Source organism: Phyllobates terribilis, unplaced genomic scaffold (genome assembly GCF_046119375.1).
Source record: "Phyllobates terribilis strain yellow unplaced genomic scaffold, ASM4611937v1 Scaffold_3__8_contigs__length_932513732, whole genome shotgun sequence".
Taxonomy (NCBI): domain Eukaryota; kingdom Metazoa; phylum Chordata; class Amphibia; order Anura; family Dendrobatidae; genus Phyllobates; species Phyllobates terribilis.
Genome location: NW_027362763.1, coordinates 316,308,043 through 316,331,762, shown reverse-complemented (window position 1 = coordinate 316,331,762; position 23,720 = coordinate 316,308,043).

The window sequence follows — 23,720 nt, the reverse complement described above, 5'->3', positions numbered from 1 at the left end:
GATGAATAGAAGACTGCTTTTAACACTCCGGTGGGTCATTTTGAGAATCTGGTTATGCCTTTTGGTCTTACCAATGCACCAGCGTTTTTTCAGAACCTTATTAATGACATCCTGAGACCTTTGATTGGTAAGAATGTGGTGGTGTATTTGGATGACATTTTGATTTATTCGCCAGATCTGGAGTCTCATTGGCAGAGCGTACGTGAGGTATTGCAGTTATCAAGTGACAATTCACTTTTTGCTAAGCTGGAGAAATGTGAGTTCGCTGTGCAGAGAATTAGTTTTTTGGGCTACATTATCTCCAGCAAGGGCTTTGAGATGGACCCGGTGAAGGTTCAGGCTGTGCAGGAATGGCCTAGGCCTATTGGTTTAAAATCGATACAGAGATTTTTGGGTTTCGCCAATTATTACAGAAAATTCATTAAGAATTTTTCTATAATTGTTAAGCCGTTGACCGATCTCACCAGGAAAGGTGCGAATACGGTCCAGTGGACTACTGAGGCCATTGAAGCTTTTCTATATCTCAAGGAGAGGTTCAGTTCTGCCCCCATCCTTATGCAGCCTGATGAGACCAAGCCTTTTTTGGTCGAGGTTGATGCTTCTTCGGTGGGGGTCGGTGCGGTTTTGTCTCAGGAGAACAAGGATGGGGTTCATCCCTGTGCTTTTTTTTTTTTAAAAAAAAACATCCTAAGGAACGAAATCCGGAGATCAGCATGGTGTCTGTTCAGGAATTGGCTCAACGCCTACAGGGATTGTCTCAGGAGGTGGCTGAGCTCCAGCAACACGTGAGTAGCTGTCCTGGAGCAAGCCTTTTTTGGTCGAGGTTGATGCTTCTTCGGTGGGGGTCGGTGCGGTTTTGTCTCAGGAGAACAAGGATGGGGTTCATCCCTGTGCTTTTTTTTTAAAAAAAAAAATTCTGAAACCGAACTTAATTACGATGTTGGTAATCGAGAATTGCTGGCTATCAAACTCGCATTTGAACATTGGCGTCATTTCTTGGAAGGTGCTAAATTTCCCATTCAGGTTTTCACTGATCATAAGAATCTGATCTATCTAGATGCCGCCAAGCGCTTGAATGCCCGTCAGGCTAGGTGGGCACTGTTTTTTTCGCGGTTTAATTTTTCTGCTACTTACATCCCGGGTACTAAGAATGTTAAAGCTGATGCTTTATCTCGCAGCTTCTCTCCTATGGTTGGTACCGAGGCGGAGGAGAGCATTTTACAGGAAGGAGTTGTGATAGCAGCATTGGACTCCTTTTTGGAAGATGGGATTCTGAAAGCCCAGGAGGATGCCCCATCTAACACTCCCCATGGGAGGTTGTTTGTACCTAGAACCTTTAGGAGAGAGTTGTTTGTGGAGTATCATGAGTCTCGGTTGGCAGGTCATCCAGGAATTTCTGAGACTAAGAGACTGGTAGGTCGCAGTTTTTGGTGGCCTGGGTGGCAGAAGGAAATCATTAAATGGGTGCGTCAATGTACGGTGTGTGCTAGATCAAAGGCTTCACATGCTCCTGCTGCAGGGTTGCTTTGCCCTCTGGAGGTTCCTAGTGCACCTTGGACGCATCTTGCAATGGATTTTATTACTGACCTTCCTGTGTCCGAGGGTTTCACTGTCATCTGGGTGGTCGTGGACCGTTTTAGCAAGATGTGTCACTTGGTTCCTTTCATTAAACTACCCTGTGCTAAGACACTTGCTAAGGCTTTTGTCAAGGAAATTGTTAGACTCCATGGCGTTCCCACCGACATTGTTTCTGATAGGGGACCTCAGTTTGTGGCTCATTTTTGGCGTGCCTTTTGTGACAGGTTGGGAGTTCATTTGTCATTTTCATCTGGGTATCATCCTGAGTCTAATGGACAGACAGAAAGAAAATACCAGGATGTTGAGCAGTTTTTGCGTTGTTTTGTGGCAGACAATCAAGAGGGGTGGTCTGAGTTTCTGCCACTTGCTGAATTTGCTCTTAACAACCATACATCCTCTTCTGCTGGGTGTTCTCCGTTTTTTTGTTGTACTGGGAGACATCCGTCGTTTGGTTCATCCTCCAAATTGGTGTCGGCTGTGCCGGAGGAGGAGAATTTTTCTGGTGATTTGGAGAGAGTTTGGACTGATGTACGTTGTAACCTTCAAGAGGCTAACAAAAAGTCTAAGAAGTATTTTAACAGGAAACGTCAAGAGGTTTTGTTTACTGTTGGTGACATGGTTTGGTTGTCCTCAAAGAATCTGCGGTTGAGGATTCCTTCTAAGAAATTGGGTCCGAAGTTTGTGGGACCATTTAAGCTGCTTCAGATGGTTAACCAGTCTGCTGTTCGGTAGGAGGTTCCCTCCTCCTGGAAGATTAATCCGGTCTTTCATGCTTCCTTGTTGAAAAGAGCTGATGTATCGGATAGGGATGCCACTGTCACAGTTCCTCCGGTGGTGGAAGACGGTGAATATGAAATTTCTCGTATCCTGAATTCAAGAAGGCATAGAGGGAGATTGCAGTATCTCATCGCTTGGAAAGGTTTCGGTTCTGAGGATAACTCCTGGGTAAGGGCAGATGATGTCTCTGCTCCTAGACTTATCAGAGCGTTTCACAGGAGGTTTCTTGATAGGCCTGGGCCTGGAGGATCCGGAGGATGCTCATAGAAGAGGGGGTACTGTTAGAACCCTCCTGTTAGTTTTTTTCTATTTTGTGGTCACGTGACCTGCTGCCTATTTATTCCAGCTCCGCCCTTCTGGCTTTGCTGGACTTCAGTGTTTCTTTGACTCTTAATCTAGCCAGGTGCTTTGTACCTATCTCTATAGTTTGCTTGGTCCTTGGACCTCTAAGCATTTTTGTCTGTTTGTCTTTTTGCTCCGCTACAACTTCTGCTAGGAGGTGTCCAATTTTGTCCCAGTCCTTAGTACTTTTAGGGACCCCTCCCTTATATCTATAGGTCTACGTTCAGACTAGCTGAGGACGAAGGCGGGTCTGTTCACAAGGAACAGGTTGCCCGCTGCATCGTAGGGAATCAGCTTAGTCTTATTGTAGGGACAGTTTTCCTATCTTTCCTTAGTTCTTGTAGCAGATCATAACACATTCCTTAGATGATATAGAAAGATATAAATCTATGCGACACATTTGTGACACCCCAGGGGTCTGGTTGCCACAGTGATAGAGATATTATGTCTGAGAGCAGGTGGGAGGTCTCTTGGTCAGGAATCCTATGCATGCCACACCTCCTGCCCAGTCCTGGGAGGGGAAGGACTTCCCCTATATAAACCTAGGGCTGAGGCAGGGTTAGTGAGTAGAGAAGAAGTAGAGACAGAGAAAAGAAGCAAATATAGGAACAGAACATCAGGAGCTCTGTGGGAGCAGTGTTACAAGGAGTCAGGGGCTGGCAGCTGCAGAGCTCGCCCTGACTGAGAAGATTTCTTACCGGACCCGGAGTCCGAGGCTGTGGGGACTAACTCCTACCCAGCAGCAGAATCCGTCAGGCAGGGGATTCCAGGTCCTCTGGCCAAGAAACCCGAAGGCCCCGAGTCACCGGCCATACGGGTGAGCACCACACGGTACACTGAGGGACGTGGGCTACTTATACCCGCCTCTAGCAAGGTAGCCAGAAGAGTACAGTTAGCTGGGAAGGCCTACAACTCCGCCTGGCCAGGGGAGATCCCATCTGCTCAAGGACTGACCAGGCCCCGATCGCTAGCAAGTACTCCGGGAGGGTCTATCTTTGTCACCAGTAAAGACCCTGAACTACACCGTACCGTCTCCGAGTGGTTCCTGCTACCCCCATCATCCACGTCGGCTGCCCTGAGGCCATACCCCTCCCGTTGGGGGTTATACTATCACGCTGCACAATCCTACCACCGGCCTCAGCGGTCTGCCCTGCAGCAGCAGCTCCTTAGCTGTACTCAACGGGTGGCGTAGTCGTCCAACATCTACCGCTGATACATCGCCGCTCAGTTTGACTCCCTGGGCACGGACCGGGTCACCGCCACGAGACTACAACCCTCAACAGATCCGGCTCCGGGTAAGCTCCCGCGTGCACAACGCAGCGCGACACAGGCCCAGGGGCGCGTCAACTTTTGGCGTAGTCGGCAGGATTTCGTGCCCGCAACCACCGGGTACTGCGTGCCTGAAAAAGACTGTTCAAACTTACCTGTGGTGAAGATTCCCGCCATCCGGCGCCATCTTCAGCCTTCTTCCCGCCATCGGTGAAGATTCCCGCCATCCGGCGCCATTTTCAGCCTTCTTCCCGCCTTCCGTGGAGTTTTCCCGCCGTTGGACGCCATCTTGAAGACGTCGCGCGGGAAGAAGAGGGGCGTGGACTCCGAAAGCGCGCGAGAACTGAAGCCCCGCCTCACGTCCGGACGTCGCGTAAGGTCCTGGAAGGAGCCCAGCAGACGCCGACGTCACAGGAGCGCGACGGAAGGTCCTCAACCCTGACGATCTACTGCGGAGCTGCGGCCTACGGAAGAGGATCATCGCAAGGTAGGCCACGGTCCACTAGGGGGGAGGAGGATGTCGGATACGGAGGAGAGCTTCACTGCCTCAACCCCCGCCAGCGCCACCGCTGCTGCAGTCATGCCTTTCACCATGCCCTATATCCCGGGAGCGGCCTGGCTACCCAGTACTCAGGGGAGTCACATACCCTGCATGACTTTAGAGAAAAGCTGGATAGCCTCTTCCAGGTGTACCCCCTCACAGAAGAGCAAAAAGTGAGCATCCTGGTGGCCCAATTAACTGGGGCAGCCCGAAGGGAGGTAAAGTCCTGGCCACCTGGGGGGAGGACTGTTGCAGGGATACTAACCCGGCTGAGGGACACCTTTGATACCCGCACCTCAGCCGAGATCAAGCTTAGATTCTACGGGTGCAAGCAGCGAGCACACGAGAGTATAAGGGACTATGCCCTGAACCTACAAGAGGCCCTGAGAGCCATTAAGCAGACCGACCCTGACGGCGTGGGAGACGAGGACAGGCTGTTGACTGAACAATTTATAGAGGGTTTATATTGCAATGCCCACCGAACCCAGTTGCGGGCAATGGCCTTACAGGACCCTCATCTGGGATTTGCACAGTTCAAGGACAGAGCCATCCGGGTGCTCCGAGAACCGGCACCAGGTGGCGTTGTGACCCACAGACGCCCCACTACCACTTACCACCAGGAGGCGGCACCCTTGTCGGCAGGGCCTGTGGGAGCGGATGCGCAGGCTTTGAACAATGACCCGGCTCCAGACCTGCACCATCAGGTCCAAGAGCTAGCTAAAAGCGTTGCTGCGCTAACCCGAACTGTGCAGTCTTTACAGGTTTCCACTCCAGGGAAGATCCAGCTGGCATCCGGACCGGAGGACATCCCGTGGCGTCGACCAAGGAGGACCCCACCGGCCAGAGGGAGACCCAGCGACCGATACAACGAGGACGGACGACCCATCTGCCGCCGCTGCAATCAACCCGGACATATGGCAAGGTACTGTCCTTTAAACTGGCACAACCTAGGGTAGAGGGCCAACCCCTAGGAAAAAGATCATCAGGCCCATCGAACTGGCGCGACAAATATGTGGGAGGACGTCCAGTCTTGCCTGTGGTACTGGATGGCATTCCTATGAGTGCCCTACTGGACACCGGGTCACAGGTCACCACCATCCCATACGTGCTCTTCAAGCAGTACTGGAATGACTCGGATATTACCCGCTACCCTGACGACGACTTGAGTATCATCGCCAGCAATGGTCAGCCCGTGCCACAGATCGGATTTAAAGAGGTGACCATTAAAATTGGTAGAGTTGAACTGGCAGCACAGGGACTGATCATTGTAGACATTGACAAACACAAGAGTCACCCAAAGATAACTCTAGGAACTAATGTAATTGAAAATTGTCTTGCAGAGGTGATTTTCCTTTTACAGCAGGTTGCCAAGAACGCCAGCTCCGGCGAGCAGCAAGTGCTCCAAAAAGAGATCCGGGCACTGGTGCGACGGCAACAGGTGGAACTCTCCTGCGGTGAGATTGGTAGCATGAGAATGTGTGACCCTTTCCCTATTGCCATGCCCCCAAAAAGTGAAATGATGATTTGGTGCCGGGCAGCTATTGGTCTGAGAGGTAGAGATTACCAGGCAATGGTAGAACCAGTTTACTCAGACAGTAGGCCCACCATCTTGACAGCACGGGGGGTGGTTAATGTACGCCATGGGAGGGTGCCCGTTCGCATAATCAATATCGGGAAGAGGGAAGTGTACCTGCCCCGGTATGCCACGCTAGCCAAATTATATACCATTAACCAAAATGCTATACAATCTGTGGAACCTTTGCCTCCATCTCACCCGGAGGAAGGTAACGGCTCTAAGAAAACAATGGAGGACTGGTGTCAGCAACTACATTTGGGTACTGACTCCACTCCCTCACACCAGAAACAGGGAGTCTATCGGGTGGTTCAAGAGTACGAGAGAGTGTTTAGTAAACACCCGTTAGACTTCGGGCGAGTCAAGGGGGTAGAACACCACATCCCCACGGGAGACCATCCTCCCATAAAAGAGAGGTATCGACCCGTACCCCCTGCACACTACCAACACGCCAAGGGGATGCTTAGAGACATGAAGGAGGCTGGGGTGATCAGGGATAGCTGTAGCCCCTGGGCAGCTCCACTAGTCTTAGTCAAAAAGAAAGACAACACCATGAGGATGTGTGTAGATTACCGGAAAATCAACCGTATCACACACAATGATGCGTACCCCTTACCAAGGATAGAGGAGTCTTTGGCTGCTTTAAGATCTGCTAACTTCTTCTCTACCTTGGATCTCACTAGTGGGTACTGGCAGGTTCCTGTAGCAGAGGCGGACCGGGAGAAGACCGCATTCACCACCCCGATGGGACTTAGCGAGTTTACCTGTATGCCGTTCGGACTCTGCAACGCACCAGGAACCTTCCAACGATTAATGGAGTGCTGTCTGGGCCACAGAAACTTCGAGACGGTCCTGTTGTACCTGGACGATGTCATCGTATATTCTAAGACTTATGAGGACCACCTGAAACACCTGGCGGAAGTGTTCGAAGCTCTGGCAAGCTACGGCCTAAAGGTGAAACCCTCCAAGTGTCACCTCCTGAAACCAAAGGTGCAGTACCTGGGACACGTGGTGAGCGCTGACGGAGTGGCTCCCGACCCTGATAAGATCACCGCAATTAAGGAATGGCCAAGTCCCTCCAGTGTAAAGGAAGTGCGGCAGTTCCTCGGGTTGGTAGGCTACTACCGCAGGTTCATCCCCGGTTTCACCAAAAAGGCAGCTCCTATGCAGGACCTCCTGATAGGCCAGTCCCGGAAGGCCAAGAACCAGAAGCCGCCCTTCAGATGGGAGAAGTTGGAAGAAGAGTCCTTCCGCCAGCTGAAGATGGCCCTCACGGGGGATGAAATCCTGGCGTACCCGGATTACAGCCAGCCCTTTATCCTCTACACCGACGCAAGTAACATCGGGCTAGGAGCCGTGCTGTCCCAGATCCAGCAGGGGAAAGAGCGAGTAATCGCTTACGCCAGCCGAAAACTGCGACCCACCGAAAGAAACCCTGAGAATTACAGCTCATTTAAGCTAGAGTTCCTGGCAGTGGTGTGGGCAGTCACCGAACGCTTTAAGCACTACCTCGCTTCTTCCCGGTTCGTCGTGTACACGGATAACAACCCGTTGACACACCTGGACACGGCAAGACTCGGTGCCCTAGAGCAGAGATGGATGGCCCGCCTGTCCAACTACGAGTTCACCATCAAATACCGGGCAGGACGCTCCAATACCAACGCGGACGCCCTGTCCAGGATGCCAAACCTACCGGACGTAGGAGAAGATCCAGAGGGACTGGAAGAAGTCGAACTCCCCGCGTTTCACTGTCATGGGACTATCCAGTATTCCGATCGGGTAAGGAGTAAGCAAGGCGCTACGCTTAACCCCTTACCTCACTACAACTGGGCGGAAACGCAAGACAGTGACCCTGCCGTCCGGCTGGTGAAGGAGATGCTGACTCGGCCAGAGGCTCGCCTTGACCCAGACGCTCCGGAGGAAGCCAAGCAACTGTGGGCAGAAAAGAGTAGACTGTTCCTTTACAAGGGGAAGTTGTGCCGCAGGATGGTTAACTCCCGGACGCATGAACTAATCTGGCAAGTAGTGGTGCCACGACGAGACGCAGCCATGGTGATGGAGGCATACCACGATGGAGCTGGGCATTTCGGATGGAAGAAGCTGGAGTTCCTGCTGCGCGGGCAGTTCCATTGGGTAGGCATGAGGGGAACCATCGAGAGGTGGTGCAGAGACTGTGGCCCGTGCAACCTGAGGAGGAAGGACCGTGCCAGCCAGAAGACTCCCCTGCAGTCCATCGTCACCCGGCAGCCGTTGGAACTGGTAGCCTTGGATCATGTAAAACTGACCCCAAGCAGAAGTGGCTACGTCTACGCGTTAACCATCGTGGATCATTACTCCCGGTTCTTGGTTGTCGTCCCCGTCAAGGACTTAACGGCTCAAACAGCAGCTAGAGCCTTCCAGCAGCACTTCTGCCGTCCACACGGGTACCCGGACCAAGTGCTGACGGACCAGGGACCTGCCTTTGAAGCGGAGGTCTTCCAGGAATTCTGCAATCTGTATGGCTGCCGGAAGATAAGGACGACACCCTATCATCCGCAAACTAATGGACTTTGTGAGAAAATGAACCAGGTGGTAATGGATCTTCTGAAAACGTTGCCCCTGGAAGAACGCAGTCTGTGGCCTGAGAAGCTGCCCGATCTGGTGGACCTATACAACCACATCCCGGTAGGTTCCACCAACTGTACCCCGGCTTACCTAATGAGGGCGAGACCTGGTAAGTTACCTGTTGACCTGGAAATGGGAGTCCTGACACCCGAGGACACTTCACCAGAAGCAGACTGGGACACAGAGAGGCAGCAGCAGTACCGGAAAGTACAGGAGAGCGTGGAGCGAAGTCTCTGTCAGGCTAGGGAGAGACAAGAGAAAACTTACAACCAGTATGCTCCCGCTGTTCCCCTGGTGCCCGGAGAGCAGGTCTTGAAGAGGAAAAGACGGCTCCACAAGTTGGACGACCAGTGGGAGAAGGACCCGTACACCGTACTGCCCTCAAGCCACGAGAACCCGAAGGTCTGTACCATCAGTAAAGACGGAGGGGAGACCACAGCCATTGTATCCCGGGATCACCTGAAGAAGTGTCCTGAACAGCTACGGAACCCTGAAGAGGAACAAGAAGACCATCGACCCGTAGAGGAAAGGGAAGATATGGTTAGTACTGTGCTCGGAGACTTCCCTCGGTCTTGGACTCAAGTCAATGGTGCAGTTGTGGTACCCGTACTCACCTTCCTCCAACCAGCATCCCAAGCACCTACGGAGCAACAGGTAGAGCTGGAAGAACAGCCGGTCCAGGAGGCAGAAAACCCCACACCAGCAGATCAGGAGGATCAACCCTCTGCTTGCAGTGAGCCTGCCATATCCCTAGTGAGCCAAAGGGCCCGTAGACAGCTGCCCAATTTACCCTTGACAGCTCCTACACCCTGTAGTTCAGGGCCAGACAGTCAGCTCCGTAGGTCCACTAGGGTCACTAGAGGCCAGTTGCCCGTACGGTGGAGGATCTAAGTGTTTAAGTTATTTTATTAATGTTTATCTGTTATTGTTGCTTGTGTATAATTTTGTGTTTCTAGTTATTTACAGGAGTCTTGGTGGATTTACCGGGAATCCTTTGTGTATAGTTGGAGCGTAACCCAGGACGGACTAAAAGACTGTTAAGGACTCGGGGCAGGACAGACCCCTACCTGGTTACGTCTCCCTGTTTTGGTGAAATGGACACCTTGCTTTCTTCAAAGACTGCACCCGGTTACGGACATGCCGTGACCACCTTTATGTGTTTCTTTATTGTATTGTTATTGTTATATCTTGTTATGTTTTTCTAAAATATGTTTAGTCCCGGAGTACTAAATTTCACTAGGGGGGAATGTGACACCCCAGGGGTCTGGTTGCCACAGTGATAGAGATATTATGTCTGAGAGCAGGTGGGAGGTCTCTTGGTCAGGAATCCTATGCATGCCACACCTCCTGCCCAGTCCTGGGAGGGGAAGGACTTCCCCTATATAAACCTAGGGCTGAGGCAGGGTTAGTGAGTAGAGAAGAAGTAGAGACAGAGAAAAGAAGCAAATATAGGAACAGAACATCAGGAGCTCTGTGGGAGCAGTGTTACAAGGAGTCAGGGGCTGGCAGCTGCAGAGCTCGCCCTGACTGAGAAGATTTCTTACCGGACCCGGAGTCCGAGGCTGTGGGGACTAACTCCTACCCAGCAGCAGAATCCGTCAGGCAGGGGATTCCAGGTCCTCTGGCCAAGAAACCCAAAGGCCCCGAGTCACCGGCCATACGGGTGAGCACCACACGGTACACTGAGGGACGTGGGCTACTTATATCCGCCTCTAGCAAGGTAGCCAGAAGAGTACAGTTAGCTGGGAAGGCCTACAACTCCGCCTGGCCAGGGGAGATCCCATCTGCTCAAGGACTGACCAGGCCCCGATCGCTAGCAAGTACTCCGGGAGGGTCTATCTTTGTCACCAGTAAAGACCCTGAACTACACCGTACCGTCTCCGAGTGGTTCCTGCTACCCCCATCATCCACGTCGGCTGCCCTGAGGCCATACCCCTCCCGTTGGGGGTTATACTATCTCGCTGCACAATCCTACCACCGGCCTCAGCGGTCTGCCCTGCAGCAGCAGCTCCTTAGCTGTACTCAACGGGTGGCGTAGTCGTCCAACATCTACCGCTGATACATCGCCGCTCAGTTTGACTCCCTGGGCACGGACCGGGTCACCGCCACGAGACTACAACCCTCAACAGATCCGGCTCCGGGTAAGCTCCCGCGTGCGCAACGCAGCGCGACACAGGCCCAGGGGCGCGTCACATTCATTCCTGCACTTAGTGTGTCAAAGGTTGTCATTAGTTTGTATTCCCAGACTCTCCTGTCTCTCTGAGATTTGAAGTTACCTTTTAATACCAGTAATTTCATGTCCACGATGCTGTGATCAGGGAAACATACAGTAAATGTTTGGCCACAGGTAGATCTATTATTTTTTCTTTTATTGTGTGGCAATGAGAATTCATCCTTGTTCTAACTTTTTGTCCTGTCTCCCCTACATACGGACCCCCAGTTGGACATTTGGTACATATAAATAAGTACACCACATTAGATGTGATGCAGCTGAAAGTACCTTGGATCTTGTAGTCCTGATGTGAGTTGGGGATCTTTATCTTGTTTGTGGTCATTATAAATGGACAGGTTCTACATTTTTTCTGATTGCAGGGAAAGGTTCCTGTTAGTTGGAGAGAACAGGGAGCTTCTGTCAATGATTTTTCTTACATTTGGGGGCGGCCTAAAACACAGAAGTGGGGGGGGGGGGTCTGGAAAAATGGATTGTAATTGGGCATCTTTTTTGTAGTAAAGGTTGTAGTTTCCATGCAGCTCCCCTTAGCACCTCCAGATTTGGATTGCAGGTGACTATTCGAGGCACCTGGTTGCTTTCTTTTTTAGTTTTGTAATGTAAGAGGTGATTCCTTGATATTCTGGTGACTCTCGTAATCTTGTTCTCAACTGTTCTTGGATGGTAAAACTGATTCAAAAAGGTCTTTTTGAGGCCACCAAGGTGTTTGTCTCTATCCATAGGGTTGGAACATATCCGATTGTATCTGATTGCTTGGCTGTAGGTAATAGCTTTTTATGTGTTTGGGATGAAAACTGTCCCATTTAAGGTATGTTGGGCGGTCGATTAGCTTCTGGTACAGGGATGTCTCTATTTCATTGTTCTGTAGCTTAATGATAGTGGCCAAAAAGTTAATTTTAGTACAGGAGTAGTTGAGTGTTAAGTTGATGGTGGGATGAAATTGATTAAAGTGTTCATGGAACGTCTTTAGCTGTTGCTGAGACTCCATCCAGGTGATTAAGATATCGTCAATGTAACGGTAGTAGGCTAGATGGCTGATGGGACATGAGGACAAAAAGTCACTTTCAAGCTTGGCCATGAAAATATTTGCGTACTGGTAGAGCCATTTTACTTCCAATCGCTGTACCTGTCTCCTATAGATATGTGTTGTTATCAAATTGAAAGTAATTGTGGGTGAGGATGAATTTTGTAAGTTTCATCACAGAATCAGCATCAATTCCTGTATTTTCCATGAAGACTTTGCAGGCATTTAATCCATCCTGGTGAGGGATATTAGAGTACAAAGATTGCACATCTACGGTGGCCAGGATGGTTCCTTCTGGTAGAGGACCTATTGCTATCACAGGACAATAAAACTTTCACACTCCCTATCTATGAACTGTTCCAATATTTACGGCCACAAATGTTTATCCTCTCTCCCATAATGATAGTTCTGTTTCACGGTCATTTGTCTCATGCATTGCATTATTTCTGTGTCTTGTTGTGTATAAATATGTGACTCTTCAGATTTTGTGTTTTTCTATGCCTGATGAAGAGGCCTGAGTAGTCTTGAAAGCTTACAATTTGTTACCATCTTTTCAGTTAGCCATTAAAAGGTATCAACCACTGAGGACTCTCAAATCTAAATATTTTTCTATCTACTGGCTAACACGGTACAAAGATTTTTCCTGTATCAAAATGGAGGGGTCAAGAAGACATTTTATTGCATGGGTTCCCAAACATTCATGCTACACCTCTTTTCCATCTGAAGTTAGATCAGTTTAGTAAATCAGAAAGACATATTTATACTTGTGAGTGATAGTGACAGATTTGTGTATGTGGTCTGTGGATCCAGCTTTCTCAATTGTCTGGTATTATTACTCATTTACACAAAATGCTTCTTATTAGGTAACCTAACGAACAGCATACTGATTACCATAAAATGGTCCAAGAAGAATAAATGCTTTCACCATACCAAATCTATGAGAAACAATGCTGCTTATTCTCATTGCCACTAAACATTACTTTCCCTTACTTTATTTTGCATCATTCCTGTTAGACCAGTATATTGGGACTTCCCAGTATAATCCAGTATCTTGTCAGTAATCACTTACAGCAGTGACACATCTCACTGCAAACAATGACTAAATCACACAGAATTGAAAACAAAATTATAAAATCAAGAAAAGACCTACCGTATCTATTTGTGTTCTCAATTCAGTAGCTAAACTCGTGCAAACATCAGGAGCGTTAGAAAAAAACATTTGGTTCATAGTTACTAGGTGGACCTTGATGGTGTCTACTTTTACAGGAGGAAACATCTTTCAAGGCATTACACAAATAATACAATACAGAGAATTCTGACAGGACTAAATAATTATTTCTATTAGAATTAAACATGACGCAAACCATTACTACATTCATAGTCTACCAAGTCATGTTGCTTGTTGTTCTATATCAGTATTTATTTAAATATTAATATTTTAATATTTAAAACAAGATACAAATTAATATTCTTTTTTTCTAATCTCTTTTTTATTTGATTTCTTTTTCTCTTTTTAGGGGGATGGACATCTTACCTGAGCTGTTGTTAAAGGATTTGTCCCCTACTTTAGAAGTTATGGTTAATGGGGCCAGGGTGGTTTAAGAAAATAAACGCTACTCACCTCCAGGACTGGCCATGATCTTTCACACTCATCCTTCGTCCCTGGTGGGTTTGCTGGCATCAACATCTGCAACCATTGCAGTGCATCAGAATCCTGCACTGTTCAGCTGCAGACTTCTCATTCCATCAGATTACAAAACTAATTGAGACCAAATTTTAATTCACACCCCCAAATTGAGATTAGATCTCAAAAGTACTATAGAACACAGTCAAGATCACATCACTAAATCAGACCACAAACCAGATTATTTTATTTACTAACTGCTCCTTTTTTACCTGTTGTGGTGAGCTCACAAAAACTCATCACACCACAGCTGCTTCCTGAAGCTACTCAGTGCCTTATATTCTGCGTCTTTTTTCAGGATCTTGTATGCTAAAAATAACTACTGGCGGTGTCGCACTGGGGTGCCATGGACCCATCATTAACATTGACTCTGGAGGCCCACTGATCAGCTACATGCAAATATGACATTACTCTCACAAATTTACCTATGCTTCTATATCAGGGGTGCACAACATTTTTTGAGCCAAGGACCACATTACCATACTGAAGTAATCCCAAGGGCTGCAAAATAATTTAAAGGGGTACTTACATGAATCACCATCAGTACATTACCGACATGGTCAGTAATAGTACACACCACATCGGAAAGGCCGGTTCAGCAGGGGCTCCGGCGGTGAGCCCGCACTGAACCGGGCACATGTCAGCTGATTCTTACAGCTGACATGTGCCCGCAACAGCCGCGGGTGGAATCGCGATCCACCTGTGGCTGTTAACCAGTTAAATGCCACTGTCAATCTCTGACAGCGGCATTTAACAGCACAGCGCCGGTAGCGCGTCATTTACCCCGCCCATCAGTGACCCCGTCACGTGATCGCGGGTCACTGATGTGTGGGCATGGCAACCCGAGGTCTGCAGCAGACCCCTGTCGTTGTCATGTAAAGATTGCTATGCTGCAGGAGGATTTAGAGAGTTCCTGCTCAGTTTCTGCCCCACTCTCCCTTTCCCTAGTCATAGGGCTCCCTCCCCTTTTCCTGTCGTTATACGCTGGGTTCTCCCCATACCTAGCGTGACATACTGCCTCTCTCCATAATATCCCCTCACAAACACTGCTCCTCTCTATAATATACCCCCACTGAGACCCTCTATAATATCCCCCTCCCACAATGCTCCTCTTCATTGTGCCCCACTCCATAAAATACCCCCCACACACTGCCTATTTTCAAAATATCCCCCTAAAATGTCTCTTTCCATAATTATATTCTCCCTACACTGTCCCTCTGCATAAAGTCCCCACACTTCACTGCCCCTCACTATACTGGGCCCCATTTCACAATCCCCCCATAATGTACCTTAGCAGTAACCCTAATCCAACCCACCCCCGGCACCTCATCTAAAATTATTACACACTTAATCTTTGGCTCCTGCATGGAGTACCGGGGCCCGATATCTATGATGTCTCTGCTGCGCTGGCAGCAGTGTGATGATGTCATTCATCAGCGTGCTGACCTCATCAAGCCACTGCACGTTGAGACCGGGGCTGACGAGCGCTGCTCTGCCTCAGTCGCAGCACTCAAGTGTCCAAATGTATTTGCATCTGAAAGACGCAAATACATTTGAACATACAACGAAGGGAGTCGATGTCTCCTAGACAGCTCCAAGGGCCGTAGCAAATCCTTGGCGGGCCGCATGCGGCCATGGGCGGCATGTTGTGCAGGCCTGTTCTATATAATAATAAACTGGGCAGTCTATTGAATGAATGATGAGATGCCACCTTTATTTGGAGTGAATAAAGTGTGTTGTGACAAATACTGCTCATATAAGGAGATCAAATAAGAGAAAACATGCGATCAAAGAGACCCAAGAATTAATTAGTAGATATAAAAATTAGCTTTTATTACATATAATAGGATAAAAGATATCAGACAAAAGTGATGCAAAGCACATACAATGTAAAAAATCCATCATAGTGGAGGACTAACTAGGTTCATAATGTGAGAGTATGGCGCTGTGGCCAATAAATTTATCACTAATGTCTCATATGGTCACAGGTAAAGTCTCAAGAGAAGCTATATTGTATATTGCCAATCCGGGGCCCACGTGATCTCTGCACCTCCCTTTGCATGACGCCGGCGTCGGGGATTGGCCTGACGGTCGTGACGCGGCACGCGTCATCTAAGGTCCTGGTCTTATCCCGGATTGGCTGGCTAACATTTAAAATGACACACCGCCGGAGGTGATTTATGCCCCCTGAAGAAGGCAGCGCCGAAACGCGCGTTGGGGTGGACGCGTGGTTCATATGTGAGTCCTCATATGGTCTTATTCTGAGTCCAGGTATATATATCTTATACATCCTTTCTTTAAATTATCTGTCTTGTTGGCTGAAGCTGGTGGTATATCTATTAGGCAACATATGATTAATATATAATTGGCCATTTATGATAGCCCTAACCATTCTGATACTTACAATATAGCTTCTCTTGAGACTTTACCTGTGACCATATGAGACATTAGTGATAAATTTATTGGCCACAGCGCCATACTCTCACATTATGAACCTAGTTAGTCCTCCACTATGATGGATTTTTTACATTGTATGTGCTTTGCATCACTTTTGTCTGATATCTTTTATCCTATTATATGTAATAAAAGCTAATTTTTATATCTACTAATTAATTCTTGGGTCTCTTTGATCGCATGTTTTCTCTTATTTGATCTCCATGTTGGGCGATTTTCCCTTATCATTATCCATAGGTGTGAGTTTTTCTACTCGTGTACTTTTGTGACTATGCACCGGTTGGAAACTGTATGTATATGCTCATATAAGGAGCAGGGGTAGCCCACTCCTACACAGAGGCCTACCAAAGGATTTACTTGTTCCCTTGTGGGCCAGTCCAGCATAAGGATAAGGAACTTGTGTGCTTGTGCTTCTTGAGTTGGCAGGCTGCCAGGGCTTTATGTAGCATATTAGGCTTTGCAGCTCGTAGCTATGCCAATGCTTCCTTGCAGCTCGTGGCTATGCCAATGCTTCCTTGCAAACAAGGCCTAAAAAAGATATGAGATGAAAAATTTCCATGCTAGCTGTGTACTAATTGTGAAAACTGGCAATGTTAATCTACAAAATTTTGTGTGCATATACTGGAGTAAATAGATATCTAATTTCTGCTGGAGTTGTAAGGAGTAATGACAGACACACCTCTAGCAGCTAAACTTGGATTGGGTATCTTGACAGTTATCTAATATGTACTGTATGGCCAGCTTTAGTTCTTCCAACATCAGATTACTGCACAGTGCCTGGTGTACAGATTACATTTCCCTGAATGTAATTCACCCTAGCAAACTCTGTTGGCACCGCGGGGAATGCTGAGACAACTGCAAGTACAGTATTGAAAAGTTTCTAAATTTTTTAGATTCATTATATTTATATGTAAAAAATAAAACAGTGTTAATAGGGAATATATGCTTTTAACTTCTTCCTCATATATGCATTTTGGGTCTTAAAGGGAACCTCTCACTTTCAAAAATGATATTTACTTGCTGATTGACATCCTGTGCTGCACTCAATGAGCAGGAGAATGATTACAGCTGCACTCACTGTACAGGGAGCAAGACACTAACATCCCCCTGCACCACCCCCCTGACTGAAAGTAACCAGCTGCAGGGACAATATAACTTAATTTTCTCCCTGTAGCTGCTCTTCCAGTAAAACATCTTATTATTTAAACGCTATTTACTTGCAGATTACCATTATATCTGCAGTTAAATAGTGTTTTTGGAGGTGAAAGATTCTCTTTAATAGCTGAAGTAAACTTAGAAAATTTGCTCTGCCTTCATTTAACAGTTTAGAACTTTGTAAAAATTGTATGTATTCCCATAAATGGGATATTAGGTTTTTGTTTTTTGTTTTCAAGAAAAATAGGACTTTCTATTGGTGGTTTATATTATACAGTATTTGTTATTTTCTGTTTTCTTCAAAAAATCTTACTAAAAGGCCCAAAATGTGTAAAAAAAAAAACTATTTTCTTCATTTTCAAGTGTAACAATTTTTAGATACATAAAACGTTTAATTTTGCATGCCTCGATTATTATTATAATTTATTATTATTATAGCGCTATTTATTCCATGGTGCTTTACATGTAAAAAAAAAAGGGGTAAACATAGCAAAAACAATTACAATAATCTTGAACAAAAAAGCGACGGCGACTGGTACAGGAGGAGAGAGGACCCTACCCGTGAGGGCTCACAGTCTACAAGGGATGGGTGAGGATACAGTTGGTGAGGGTAGAGCTGGTCGTGCAGCGGTATGGTGGAGCGAGGGTTACTGCAGGTTGTGGGCTTGTGGGAAGAGGTGGATCTTCAGGTTCCTTTTGAAGGTTTCCACAGTAGGCGAGAGTCTGATATGTTGGGGTACAAAGTTCCAGAATAGGGGGGATGCACAGGAGAAATATTGTATGCGATTGTGGGAAGAGGAGATAAGAGGGGAGTAAAGAAGGAGATCTTGTGAGGATCGGAGGCTGCGTGCAGGTAAGTACCGGGAGACTAGGTCACAGATGTATGGAGGAGACAGGTTGTGGATGGCTTTGCATGCCAAGGTTAGAGTTTTGAACTGGAGTCTCTGGGCAACAGGGAGCCAGTTCAGTACGAAAAAATACGGTACGAAAGCGATGTGTTCCAAAGCTTTATTCCAAAAAATTCTTAAATGTAAAAACACAGGCAAACATTTTGGAGATGGAGGGCTTGATTACATCTAAGAATTTTTTGGAATAAAGCTTTGGAACATATCACTTTGGTGCCGGATTTTTTCGTCCAGAATTGGACTCTTTGGGATTGTGGCCAGGCACAAAGGGACAGGTGAGCAGGAAGAAAAAAAACCTTTTTCTTTATTTAGAACAGGGAGCCAGTGCAGGGATTGACAAAGGGGAGAGATTGGGGAATAAAGAGGGGACAGGTGGATTAGTCAGACAGCAGAGGTTAGGATAGATTGGAGGGGTGCGAGAGTGTTAGAAAGGGGGCCACAGAGCAGGAGGTTGCAGTAGTTGAGGCGGGAGATTCTGAGGGCATGCAATAGTGTTTTTGCAGATTCGTGGTTGAGGAATGTGGGGATCCGGGAGATATTTCTATATATGTTCTGATTACATGTATATCAAAAATTCTGGTGAATGTTATTTTTAATGCTAGTATACTATCTAAAATGCAGTGATGTATTTTAAATTAAATAAAGAAATTATATTTTCATAAATTGGATATGGCCTGACATTATTTTTTAGACTACAACATAAATGTACAAACTGTACATTGTACAAATGTACATCATAATACACCAATGGGTACAGTTTGTCCTTTGGCAATCTAGTTTTATTTCTGCTTTTTGCTGAAATCCAACTTAGAGTGTAAAAAAAAATTAAAAAATTGTAATTTCAAGCTATTTATATAGTATACAAACTAGAGGCAAACACAGATAGAAGAGGGCCCCTGAGCAAGAACAATATATAGGTTCTTTGCAGACCAATAGCTCATTATAATGCACAATTTTACCTGCTTTAGAGGTGCGGCTGCAAGGATATTTTTAAGTGTTGAACTGCGGCTCCCACTGGATCTCTGTCTCTCCTCTCACAAAATTACAAGTGAGGTGAGAGGTGAGGCACTGCAGGAGAGGGCAGCCCAGCTTCTTCCTTAGCTTGCCTGTGACCGCTTTGATAGACTTATCAGAGCAATGTCAGCTGTGATAAACCTATTACAGCTTCTACCCATACTTTGCCTATAAGTTAACAGCAAAGACATGTAGATTTCAGCGTTTGTTGCTGCACAATCTTATTCCATAGCGCTGTCATAAAAAGGTGGTGCTGTAGAATAAGACCTTTTAATGACTACCGCAAAATAGTGTACAGGCTGTCATTAAGGGGTTAACAAGTCAGTAGCTACTAGTATGCAGTGTTTCTGCTCAAGTGAAGCAACACAATTGTGCATAGTTACAAGCATGATCATATAGTATTTGTAATTGAAATAAAAGCAAACCTAAAACCTTCTTTACTGTGTTCTAACATGTTTTGATGTTGTTGTTGTGGCATCCTTTTATGTAGACATTTTCTAATGTTTTAGTTCATTAGTTTTTCCAGTTTTATAAAGAAGCCTAAGGGTGTAACAATCGGGCCGACGCCAGCACCTACTGTATTTCAGCTGAATGTGCATCCGAGATACATTCAGCTGAAATGTATTGCGACGCAGTGATGGGAGCTGCAATACACACCACTGGCCAATCAGAGTCCAGCAACTGACGTCAGTGTGCCCATCACAGGCGATTTATGGCAGTGCTGTCATGTGCTGCCCATGGTGGGTGTGCCGAAGTCAGCTGTCGGCTTCTGTGCCGCCAATGGTAGAGGATGCTGCACATCATGGGAGCAGGGGAAGGTAAGAAGAATAGTTTATTTTTTTTAAATGTGTTGGAAAAGAACAGCAGAATAATAGACATTATTTCTGCAAGGAGCCCAGGTTGGAAGACAGAATAACATGAAGGGGCCCAGGATGAGGGACAATATTACAGAATGGGGCCCAGGATGGGGGACATTATTACAACAAAGGGCCAGGTTGGGGGCATTATTACAGGAAGGGGCCAGGATCGGGGACATTATTACAGGATAGAGCCAGGATAGGGGACATTGTTAAAAAAAGGTCAAACACGTGTCTTTATAGGATCTAGAATGCTACAAATGCCAAGGTCCAAATCTTGCATCGGGGCCCATCGGACTTTGCCATTGGAGAAGCTTATTGTTAAAAGTATGAAAAATATGTCATACCCAAAACATACTGTGTTTTAAAAAACCGCCACTGACCCAAAAAATGCAACAAAAATTAGTTAAAATGTAAAAAAAATTAACAGTTTTGAGTTATTTTAACATTTCCCTACTAACCCTTCCTCCTACATAAAAATGCAGCAAAAAAACCTTAGGAGAAAGTTTGCAAAAAAGGTATATTTGTTCAAAAATGCCATGAGTGGAACCACCCTATAGCCTCTTTAAGATGGGTGTATTTCATCCATTAGATTTTTTTTTGTGGATTGATATATGGTGCAAATGTAAATCAGTAGGACAATTCACATGCCCATTTTTACCAAATGCAGCATGTGTTGCATTCATCTATTTTAACCGCTTCCCGACCGCCCACTGTACATAAACGTCGGCGCTGCCTGGGCTCTGTGCAGCGCCGACGTTTATGAATGGTCGGTGGTCCCGCAGCCCTCAGGACCCCCAGGGTCCTGCAAGTGCTGCAGTTGCGGTTCAGAGCGACAGCTCTGACAGGGGACATCATCGGGACCTGATTGGATCAGGTCCCAATGATGTTAACCCTTTGCTATCTTCTATATGCCACGATCTATAGTGATCGCGGCATATAGAAGATAGTGAGAGGAGAGAGGGTCGTCCACTTACCTCTCCGACGGCCCCCTGATGTCTTCCAGGACCTGCCGTTGTTATGGCAGCCGGAGGTCACATGACCGCCTCCAGATCAGCCATATATGGTGTCCTGCTGAGCTCAGCCTGCAGCTGAGTCCAGCAGGAGACAGACAGTGTGAAACTGTCAGCAAAGTTCTCATGCAATGCAATACATGTCTATTGCATTGCATGAGAACAGTGATTAGAAAAATAAAAATGAATGTCCCATACAGGACTAAGTAAAAATGTAAAAAAAAGTCTAAAAAATGTTTTCAAACTGTTAAAAAAAAATCACGAAATAAATATAAATAAATAAATAAAATATTAAACCAATAAATCCGTATATTTATGCAAAAACAAAAAAAGTACACATATTTGGTATCGCCGCATCCGAAACAACCCGATCTATAAAACTGTCACACTAATTAACTCCTTCTGTGCACACCATAATAAAAATAAATAAAAAACGGAGCAAAAAACTATGCTTTTTCATCATATCGCCAAACAAAAAGTGGAAAAAAATGCGATCAAAAACCAAAATGGAAATAAAAATGGTACCACTGAAAACGTCATCTTGTTCTGCAAAAAAAAAGCCGCCATACAGCTCCATCAGCCAAAAAATAAAAAAGTTATAGCTCTCAGAATAAAGCGATGCAAAAAAAATATTTTTTCTCTAAAATTGTTTTATTGTGTAAAAGCGCCAAAACAGAACGGCATAAAAAAAAATCTCAAAAAACAATTCCTGAATTGTTGGTTTTTGTTAATTTTACCTCCCAAAAAACGGAATAGAAAAAGATCAAAAAATGTCACGTACCCAAAAATGGTACCAGTAAAAATGTCAACTCGTCCCGCAAAAAACATGCAGTCACATGACTCTGTTGGCCTGAAATATGGAAAAATTATAGCTCTCAAAATATGGCGACGCAAAAACTAGATTTTGCAGAAAAAAGCGTCTCTTAGTGTGTGACAGCTGTCAGTAATAAAAACCAATATAAATCTGGTATCTCTGTAATCGCGCCGACCCGAAGAATAAAGTAATCTCATCACTTATACCGCACGAGGAACGGCGTAAAAAATAAATAAAACCAATTCTTCACCTGCTACTGATTTGTTTATTATGTCTCCCAAAGATCGCAGTAAGGCTCTGCTCACATTTATCCTGCGCACTGCGCTGAGCACTTACACCAGAGTTTCCGTGTAAATCTCTGAAATACGTGATTCAAACGGAACCCATGACGGAAGATTCCCTGTGATGAGGCAGATATAGGCCTCTGTGGATGCCATCTGGCCTGTGATCCCACGGTGTCAGTTTTTTTAGGCGTGCCTAAAAGTGAAGTTGGCCACAGTTTTGTGCACTTCTGAAAAAAAGGACACCGCTAAACAGAGGCCAGACGGAGTCCAGAGTAACTCTGCTGCCTCATTATAGTGAATGGATCCTGCAGGGGTTTCATCTGAATTACATCACTTGGAAATTTAGATGGAAACCCCGATGTAAGTGCTCAGCCTAGAGCGCCGGATAAATGTTACATAAAATGTTCCCAATAAATGCTTCAACTCAGTCCTCAAAAAAAGCTAGTCCCCACTCAGGTCCGTCATCTGTTAAAAATATAAGGGACTTCCAAGTTACTGGTAGCAGAAAGGCTCTGGAAAAGCGAAATGGCCCTTGCCCCCCAAAAGAAGTTCAGAAAATTTTGTGCTCCCAAATCCAAATGCCTATTCTACAATAATTTGTTCTCCAATTGTCAAATAGCGTTCCGTCCCTCCCAGATCTCGCCGTATGGCTAAGCGGTACGATACAGCCACATATGGGGTATTGCCACTTTTAGAAGAAATTGCGTGACACATTTCGGCACCATTTTTACCCATTGCCCTGTGTGAAAATGTAAAATCTGAGGGTAAAACATTTTTTTGTGGTAAAAATACAATTATGTTTTCTTCACTGCCCAATGGTATAAATTTAAAAATAAAAAAATAATCACTACTTCCCTAGATGAATTCCTTGAGAGGTGTAGATTACAAAATGGGGTCACTTGTGGGGGTTTCCGCTGTTTCGGCATGTCAGTGACTCTTCAAAAGTGACATGGTGTCTGCAACCTATCCCAGCCAACATAGCGCTCCTTTCTCTTCCGAACCCTGCCGTACACCAAAGCAGTGGTTTTCCCCCAAATATGGGGTATCGGCGTACTCAGGAGAAATTGCACAACAAATTTCATGGTGCAATTTCTCCTGTTATCCTTATGATAATGCAAAATTAGGGGATGAAAAACATTTTTTGTGGGAAAAATGTGAAAATTTTATTTTTACGGCTCAATATTATAAACTTCTGTGAAGCACCTGGGGGTGCAAGGTGCTCACCACACATCTAGATAAGTTCCCTAAGGGGTCTAGTTTCCAAAATGGTGTCACTTGTGGGGGGTTTCCACTGTTTAGGCACATCAGGGGCTCCCCAAATGCAACATGGCATCCGCTAATTATTCAAGCAAATTTTACATTCAAAAAGTCAAATGGCGCTCCTTCCCTTCCAAATCCTGCCGTGCGCCCAAACAGTGGTTTTCCTCCACATATGGGGTATCGGCGTGTTCAGGAGAAATTGCACAACAAATTTCATGGTGCAATTTATCCTATTACCCTTATGATAATGCTAAATTAAGGGATGAAAAACTTTTTTGTGGGAAAAATGTGAAAATTTTATTTTTACAGCTCAATATTATAAACTTCTGTGAAGCACCTGGG